Raw genomic sequence first — 10,181 nt, forward strand, 5'->3', positions numbered from 1 at the left:
TAGGCAGCACACCCACCCTGGCAGGTGGCAGTTAATGGCTGATAGTGAGTGCGATTGCTCACCTAATGAACGCTGCGGCTCATTGCAGCAGTGCCACGTGTCTGCCACAACGTTGACAGCGCCCACATGCAGCCAACATCTCTTTCTCATCACCCCACGTTTACATATATTAGCACGATTCAAGCATCCACTAACCGGAGCCAGTTATGCGCACTTCCTTTCGGTTTGGTTGGTTTGGTTTATGGGGTTTAACGTCCCAAAGCGACTAAGGCTATGAGAGACGCCGTTGTGGAGGGCTCCGGAAATTTCGACCACCTGGGGTTCTTTAACGTGCACTGACATCGCACAGCACACGGGCCTCGAATTTCTCCTCCAAAGAAATTCAGCCGCCGCGGTCGGGATCGAACCCGCGTCTTTCGGGCCAGCAGCCGAGCACCATAGCCACTGAGCCACCGCGGCGGCTGCACTTCCTTTCCTTAAAATCATCTCAATGTAAAATGTTTTTAACGCCACTGAACACAACGAATGCCGACGGCCTATTGCTTCAGTGCCGCAATTCTGCCACAACGTTGTCAATGCCAACGCATGCAGCGCACAACTGTACTGCCACATATCTTGAAGCACGACTTGAGGCAGTTATGCGCCTTTGTTTTACTTTCCAAACTCCCGCTCCATTGGTTTTATAGCTTAAAGCGTTACTAAGGTGTCCACTGTCCCTGGGTGCCAGTTATGTGCCTTTCCTTTGCTTTCGAAGCTCAGGGTCATTTGAAGGTCAATTTTGCATGGTCCGCGATTGAAGTCCGAGGTCCCGTAGTGAAGCTTTCGCTTCAAAACAGCTCGAATCATTTCACTTGAGATCCCAGCAATGTACAATATTTCCAAACTCCCATAGCGACCTAGCTTGGAGACATCCCTGCCTCCATCATGCGCTCACAGATCACTCAATACAGTCAAGGGCATAATTTCGACCTGAACATGGTTTGCTGACACTCACTGAAAAATAAATGGAGGAGGGTCTTAGAGACCAGAACGTCACCGCGATGTCCATCGTATAAAAAGATCTCAAAAAACAAGAAAGAAACTTTGCCTCCAGCCAACTCCCGATGTGCACTGAACCTCCCCTGGACGTCCTGAAGACGTCTTGAACGTCCGCAGGACGGCAAAAGTAGTTTCAATGCCCGCGCGCTCACTGAATCCAAAGACCATACATCCCAATTAAATCCCAAACGGTGCTTCAAGTGTCAAAATATGGCCATGACTCTCTAAGCTGTCGCAGCCACCAAACCTGAGCCAAATGTGCATCTGATGAACACAAATCCAATGACTGCACCTCAGCACCAAAGTGCACTACTGTGGTCACCCTGCGTACTAGAGATTATGCCCACATATCCTACGCTCAAGAGAGCTCCGCCTAAGCGAAGGCAAAATTGGCATTGTGACCTGGATGTACTTACCACGTGCACGGAAAGACCTGTTGCCGTTCAGGTCAGCACATTCCAAGAATGTTAAACGGGCTATCGGAACCTATTGCCTGCAGGGCGCCTTGTCTAAGTCTTGCGCTCACCTGGTGCACGAGAGCCTCAATAATCAGGTAATTAGGATGACGAAGGCTGGTTTTCCTGCTTCAATCATTGTTGCTGTGGCAGAGAAGCTTCTGCGCAAACTGAAAAATAGGACGTGCCGGGATAGTGGCCGTTCTAAGGAAATGAGGCCAGCGGTTCTACCGTATATTCACAGAATTTCCCACAACTTGAAGAACGTGGCGAAACGGTACGGCGTGCCGGTAGGTTTTACCGCCCCATGCAAGTTGGCCTCATGGTGCCCTCAGGTCATGTCCGGAGGGAAGAGGAGAGCGGACTGCGAGAAGCGTCATGCCACTCGTTTTGTCAGGTGCCAGACGGGTGTCGTTTACCAGATTCCCCTCACCTGTGGGAGGGTATACATCGGTCAGACAGGCCGATGTCTGAATGAGCGCTTAAGAGAACACCAGCTTTCCATGAAATCAGGGACAGGGTCGAATTTACCCCTGCATTGTGGCGCATGCCCGGATGCTACGCGCAATAACCCTTGCCTGCCTTTGCTGACAGATACAAAAGTTTTGAGGAGGAGCCGTGACTAGGTGGCGCGTGAGTTGGCGGAGGCGTTTTGCATCAAACAGAAGGATAAAGATTGCGTAAGTGACCCTTCTATCAAACTGTATCACAATGAAGACAGGTTTTTGGTTTCATCATGTGTGTGATGTGACAGTTTTGAAACTATAAAAGGAGTGTCGTGTTTTCAAATAAAGTTAGTCGCGAGTCTGCGCTTGTTGTGTTATCTTCTTGTCCTTGTCTTTTTGTGCGCAGTACCCCCCTTGTATTCACTATTGACCATCGCTTCCCTAGAGCCTGGAGGCGTTCGTTGGAGGTCCGCAGAGTAACTGCGGGTGCATGAGTTGCAGGCTTCTCCCGATTGGGGGAAGCCTTCAGAGCTGCCAACCCAGGGGCCTTTGTCAGAGGTGGCCGAGCAGTACTTTTGCTGCGTTTGCCAGGGGCGCGATATGGCCCTGCCTCCGGCTCAGTGTGTATTGGACGGTGTGGTTCTCCACTCCGTTGCTCCACATCGGTAGCGAGAGCTACATTACCTGCAGTCTCTCAGTTTCGCTGTGGGCCTTCGGCGCCACTTGTGCGCATGCGCGAGGAGCCGAATAACGTCACAGCCACGCCTTTCCTCCGCCCGGGAGGCGCCGCCGAGTGACATCCCAGCTGCCGGCGCCGCTCGCCGACGCTGCTCGCCTCCGACCGAGACTGCGCATGTGCGACACGCAGCTGGCGTGTCGTGCTCTACTGCACATGCACGGCAAGGGGAGGAGGAGGGTCGCGGTGTATAAATGACGGTGATGCGGCAGTGGAATAAGCAAAACAACTAGACATAACAAGGGATATACCGTACCTCTCGCTACGTATATCCTGGCATAGGTGAGCTAAGCCACTGCCAATTTTTTCCTGTGAGCAAGAACATTCCTTGTGTTTGTGTGAATCGTCTTCGCGCTTCCTGAAACGTTGCATTTTCCTTAGTCTTAATAGTTATCTCTTTTCTTCCAGCTGGAAATAAATGTGCAAACCGAAATGAATGCGTAAGTGCTAACCCCCTTTGTCCTAACTGCGGTAAGCCCCATGAGGCAACGTTTTTCTGCTGCACTGTTTACCAAAAGAAGAAAAATCATCTACAAGTACATTCCAACAATACAGACTATAAGTAAGCAAAAACTGCTTTAACTGAACAAAACCAAATCCAGGGAAGTCACAGCAGGAAAAATTCATCACCGGGGAAGAAAGCTACTCAACCACCGGACAAAAATAAAGGCAGTCATCTGTGCATTGAGGACGTGCATGGTTGAATTCCCTCTTCTTCCACCGCATCAAAACGTTGAGCCATCTCCTGTAGCGAGTACACATGTGAACACTTCATGGCAGCCGCAGTATGCAACCAACCACCCACGCGAAGCATCTGTTCACCAAAACTTTGTTCACCAACTTTGTTCATCTGTTCACCAAAACATGCTAAAATGTAAGCTACACTGACCTTTCTCACTTGAGAAGTAAGGCCAAGGTTCAGCTCGCAGTTTATAACACCTCCTGGGAGTCCGGCTGCCTTGAAACATGCTAGAAGCATGCACATGTCATTCCTATTCTCAAGCCTAGAAAACCATCAACTGACTTAAGCGCCTACCGTCGCATTGCGCTTTTAAGCTACATCGGAAAGCCGATGGAGAAAATGGTACACTCCCGCTCTACCTGGGACTAGATGAACAGGGGCATTTACCGTCCGACCATGTCTGGCTTCCAAAAAGGATGCAGCAGCAGCATTATTGCCCATATCAGTTGTGTCAAACGCAGCACAGCAGAGTGGTCTATGACCATTGTTCTTGACATGAAGGCAGCCTTTGATAATCTCACACATGAGTCAATTCATTCAGCCTTACAATCAGTTAGCATTGGTGGACGAATGTATGACTGGCTAGGTGACTATCTGCATGAAAGATGAATTTTCACGTCACCAAGTTAAGGTGACACAGCTCTGCATCAAATATCGTGCGGAGTACCTCAGAGGGGGATTTTAAGTCACACCCTTTTCAATATCTCACTTGGCTTGGAAAAATGGTTACCACCTACAGTTGAACTCTCCCTCTATGTACATGTATGGTGTTCCGGATGCAACAGGCGCATTGTGGACGTCTGAGTACAGAGGGCAAAACGCTGCATTGAATCATTCTTAAGTCAGCATGGTCTCAGCATGTTGCCAGATAAAAGCCCAGCAATTGCATTTTCGAGGCGCGATCTTTCGCGCTACGTGCTGAAAAGTTGCTGGTCCCCCAATACAATACGTCACAAGCCATAAATTCCAGAAGGTGACGCTTGACAGGTCGCTATCATGGTCCCCACATGTTCAACAGCTGAAAGTCAAGCTCTGCTCTTGCGCCTCTATCATTTGTATGCTCTCCACTATCAGAAGAGGCTGCTCTACACCTTCATTACTATGACTGTATGGAGCGCACTGTGAAGGCCTTCACTACATTCTCCCAGCTCTTCAGGGCATTTCTCAAGCAAATATTAAAATCCGTGAAGCTATGCAAGCTAAAGCCTTGCGAATCTGCATTGGCCTTCCCAATAACGCCTCCACAGTGGGTACTCTAGCAGAGAGCAGACGCCTATCTGCATCAGTACTGTTAACCCTGGAGCTCCTTTGTGCCGAGGTGCGGTTTGTGGCTCGTGTGCTTAACCATCCGTTCACAGAGTACTACATAGAGGAAGTTTCTGATTTCTGACCTTCTTCCATAAAAATACCAGCACTCTGTCACAACCTCCTCCCCATCTTAGAGGTACATAGCATGGCACATCAGGACAACTGTCCCTGGCATTAAAATAAAAACGAACACTCCTGATCCTGCACTTGAGTACTTTTCTCTTGAGCACATTTATGGTTGCTACAGTGTGCACCGCCACATCTACACTGATGGCTCTGGCACTTCCATCTCATCAGCAATTGGCACCTTGACTCCGTCATTTTGCACCACAACTACAGCGACTCGACGACTGCTACCGAGCTGGCTGCTCTAAGAGCAGCGTTTACTTACATTCTGCAACAACTGCCAACAGCGTGGGTTATCTTCAGTGACTCTCGCACGGCACTACAATCGATAAAGTCATCACGAAGCCTTCAGGAGCACATCGTCGATGACTTGAACAGATTACACACCGAGGCCTGTGAGCTACGTCACCGTGTTGTGCTGCAGTGTTTACCCGCTCACTCCAGCCTCGCAGACAACGATCATGCTGATGGTGCAGTGAGATGGGCACATGGTGACACATCCTTGCTCCCACACGTACCCTTTTCTTGTACTGATGATGCGAGACTTCTGACTACTAAATGCTGGCAGATGCGACACTCTTTTTGGTGTAATCCGCAGTGTCAATGTAGACCCTTCTTCATATCAACCAAACCTGTGACTTCCGCATGCCACGCAATTTAAATATACATGATTGCAATTGCCTGCACTGAATCGCATGGACATTGCCTTCACTAAATGCCATCTTCATAAAATATGTGCATCAAGTAGCCCTCTGTGCCCGGCATGTGGTGTGCGCGGAGATCTTCAACATTTGATCTGCTGCTGCCAAACCTTTATTAGCCATTGCAAGGCACAGTTAAGTGCTTTAGGACTCCGTCAGGACGACCCCGTGCACCTGGAGCAGTTTCTTGGACCGTGGAGTGATGTGGCTTTGGCTGCGCTAGGGACAAAAGCATTATTAGTTTTTCTTAGGGAGATGGGTTGGTGGACACACTTTGATAATTATGTGTGTTTGTGAGTGCATGAGTGTTGACTATGCTATATTTCACTTTTCACCCTTTACTTTTTTCATTTTCCTCTCTTTTTCACCCTCTTCTTCTCATCGCTTCTTTCACCCTCACCTGGAGTAGCATGCTGGGCTAACAACCGAGCAGACCTCTCCTGTATTCATTAGTCTCTCTCTCCCTTCAGCAAAACAAGGGTCCCATGCAGCACATAAAATACTGTGTGTCATTTCTAAAGGATCAGTTGGTATTTGATTTAAGGGAAAGAGAAGTAAATATTATTTAAAGTGACGAGGCTGTTTTTGAGATTTCCACAAGCATAATCTCACAGTTCCTTTTGTGATAGAGCAGTGCTAGGAGTTGTATTTTGTTTACAGACTATGTGATACAGGTGGACCAACCCCGCAATTTTCAATGCAAGGCTAATCCCCTTAACAACATCACTAGTGCCACAACATCTACATGTACTTGACAAGAAGTGAAATAGTCATGTACATTACTCTCATAAGGTAACTGGTACAATTTTTTTTCCTTTAAAAAAGGTACAATGCTTGAATTATCAATTACCCTAACAAATAAAATTGTAAGACTGCCTAGTAATTGCTAGGCAGTGGCCCAGAAGTATGAGCATGCACCTTGCATGTGGACGGCACTGGGTTCAATCCCCAGTGCTGCTATGTAGATGCCAGCTTTCTACAGGCCTTGCTTTTAGCTTTTGTGGCATGAAATGCTTTGGAAAAGAGTCCTTTAGCAGACAATTTCTTCAACAGGCCGGTGATTCGATCCACTATCCAATAACTTAAATCTGCTTCGTGCGATAAAGCCCAATTGCGGCCCTTTTTCTAATATTTTCAGACAGGAAATGTAGCATTACTTTGTCTTAGGAAGTACTATTCAAGCTACCCTAGGCAAAATCAAATTTACATGTTGCAAAAGAACATTGCGTGTTGCATAGCTAATGTTGGTTTACATTACACACAGCAAAGCCATCAAACATACAAAATCCATTTCTCACCGTGACCATACATCTTTCTACAACTGTCGCACCTCAAGCCAACCTTGGCACCGTTTTATAAATTTTGAAAACAAGTATATTGGAACCTTTGCTTCAGCCTTACAGGACTTGGCTGACAAATGATGCACCACGCAGCCCCATGATTAATTAAGAAACTAACTTCAACAGGTTTTTCAGTGCAAAAACCTAGTCTCTGAACACTGCAAGAATATTTTCTGTAAGCGTCTTTCTATTTCTTCAGTGTTATTATGTGGTATATGCATTTCAGTTTGCACGTGTCTTTTGGTAGCAAAACGTCCTATGTGTGTTAATGAATATTCATGAACATTTACCATAGGTGGTTGCATTTGACAATTTTATTCCCCTCTTCTGCTTTGTGCTCTGCACCTAATTTTTTTTTCTTTACTGCTTGTGCTTGCTGTATGCCCTCCTCATATCATAGTGATGTAACGAAATCTGATTCGACATAATTGTCCTACCATAACGCAACACGACCGATACAGATGGCTTAGTAGTCTTATAAACTAACACTGCTCATGTTGCCGATACTGGCAAGCGTTTTCTCTGACTTTCAGCCTTATGGCATTGTCTTCCTTTTTCCACACTAAACATGGACAAGAATAAGCTGGATGGTCTCCGTCACAGTTCACACAATATGTTAGAAGGTGGAAGTGATCTCGGCTAAAGGGTGCTGTTAATGCCCAAAATTTTCAAATTGCCAGAACTGCCTCTGTTGATATAAACTGGGCTCCAGGAACGGATTTATGCCGGGATGAGGAGGAAACTCTTTCACAAGCAAGGAATTTTACTTAGGCAAACCAAACTGAACCTTATTTTATAGACAAAAAAGCCCCCGTAAAACATGGTCGAAATGGGATTTTCCCCTCAAACCACCTCCTCCAAGAGTGACCCATAAGTCTGCCCCTGCTTGCCCTATGCCCATATTCATAACTAATGCCAATGGGGTGCAGAGCTTTCTTCATGCCAGATGTGATTTTTGTTTTAGGAAGGGGCGTGAAACCGAATTTAAAAAAACAGCATTTTATTTTTGTCACATCACATGATTATTTTTTACACAGCAATTACAAAATGGTATTGTGAACTCAGACATTTTCTTTTTATAGACATCAACACTTCTTCAAAATAAAAATTTGCTTCGTGTTCGTAGACTTGTGGGTTGTTGATGTTTTCCTGAAGGCACCGAGTTTCCACAAATTTGGGCTGAGCCAGACAAAAACATTGCTTCTGCAGCCAAATTGTTCAGGCTTTAAATTTGCCACCACGCTGTATTGGGCGAGTTGGATGTAGTTCATCTTGAAGACCAGCCAAAAACAGACAAAGGACCGACAAAAGAGAAGATGACACAGGCGCTGTCTGACAATTGAAGGCTTAAAGGGAAAATCAGGAAATATATAAGGTGAAAACGCATGAAACTTAAACAAAAACAGAAAAACATCAAGGCACTTATTAAGGAAAGGCACTTATTAAGGAATGCTGTCTCGTTTCTCTGCAAAGCAACAGATGGTTTTGCTACACACGTGTACGAGTTCTTAGCGATGCAATATGCTTTGAAAATTTCCCTGCCTATCTGGTTACTACTCTTGCATGCTATCGACGTGTTATGCAAGTCCCGCAAGCAAAGTTGATCTTCATGTTCTTTGCATTCGTAGCAGTGTAGCACGAGGTTAGAAGAAGGGGATTTTTCCTTGTGAAGAAATTTTTCACACTCTTTCAATCTGACGTTTCAGCACCTAGCCGTTTGACCGCATTACAAAGGAACCCTACACACCACCCCTTCATTGCAACTAATGAACTTGTCTGCATGCGACACAGTGCACCTTTGAACCTCCTTTCTGGAAGAGGCCGGTACCAGCCTGTTATTCACTGCAGCAAACACTCTCTAAACTTTATGAATGGCGGAGAACACCACCTGCACATTGTGTCACGCTGCGGCCTTTCCTAGACGATGAGAGACACCGTGCAGATACCCAGATGGACACGACCTTCTTCTGTGTCTCTTCCTGGTGCCCCTGAGGGGAAGGCGTAGCCTTTTTCTTCAGCTCTCCAAAGAGTCTTTCCGCCTACCGAGCAAGCTTCTTCCCTTAAATTTGGCACTGGAGGCATACTGAAGTGACTATAAGAACTGCAAAATAAGTCATATCAGCACACTATTTTTGGATCTGGGGCTCAGCTAAAGTGCCTTAGAACACAGATGTTTCAGGCGTTTTCTTTGGTCTGCTCTATCCTTTCAAAGGATAATGAGGATGAGGAAATTAAGTGTTCCGATGCAGTTTTGTGCTCTACCTATGGCACCACTCACCCACCGTGTATAACAATTAAACGCGAATGGGTGTAAATGTCTCCCTACTCTCCTATGGAGGGAAATATACGTCAACAGACACAAGACTAACTTGAGCTCCTTAGAAATTGGGAAAAAAATGAAATTGTAAACTTTGTGACTTCACAGCCCTCAGTGACACGTCAGCTCTTAGGAACACCATAGGGATGGACACCAGATTAACTTTGACCAGCTGGGGTTCTTAAGGGTGCACGTGCAATGCACAGCAATTGAGGATTTCTGAATTTCTCCTTAACTGAAGTCCTACTGACCTAGCCACATGCCGCGGTAAGGCCACTGACCCAGTGGTTCAAATTGGAGGAGTAGATAGAAAAGCAGTAGGAAAAACAATTTTGCGAAAAGGACTCTAGAAAGAAAAAAACTTGCAACGACAAAGCTAGGAAAATGTGGTACATAGCTTTTCCTTGGTAATATCCTACAAGAATCTGCTCGAGCATTTCGAAAAACAGAACCCAAAGCTATCTGCACCCAGTTTACACATTTCACATCAGTGCATATATCCTCATATGTGCAACCAAGATATACAATGCACCATTTCCAACTGCAGTTCTCACTCTGTCAGACAAGAAATAATGATCTAATTCTAGACGAAGAAGGATAGGGTTTTCGCATAGTTCACCTGAACAGACATGTGAAAGCATGTGTTTAGCCTGATTGGCTCATGGGTTTGTTTTGCTAGGTCGTCGGCAAGTCTGGCAAGGATATTAGACTAGGTTAAGCTCTGATCGAGGCTAAGGTGATCCGATCTATTCACGCCTGGAAGCTGATGTAGATGACAATATGCAGTGCATAGTGCAAGAGTGTGTTGTACTTTAACACGAGGCGTGATCGGCTGTGCCGACAGCATAGTGCTCTAGAGCACTGGCCATCGAAGCTGATCTGTTCGTTTGAAAAACAAAAGTAGGAGACTTTTATTCCAGGCCACACTGCTGGAGAGCTTATTTACAGAAACATGCGCAGACATGCACTTCT

The sequence above is a fragment of the Amblyomma mixtum genome, chromosome 10 (genome assembly GCF_055824585.1).
Source record: "Amblyomma mixtum isolate Tamu chromosome 10, ASM5582458v1, whole genome shotgun sequence".
NCBI classification, from domain to species: domain Eukaryota; kingdom Metazoa; phylum Arthropoda; class Arachnida; order Ixodida; family Ixodidae; genus Amblyomma; species Amblyomma mixtum.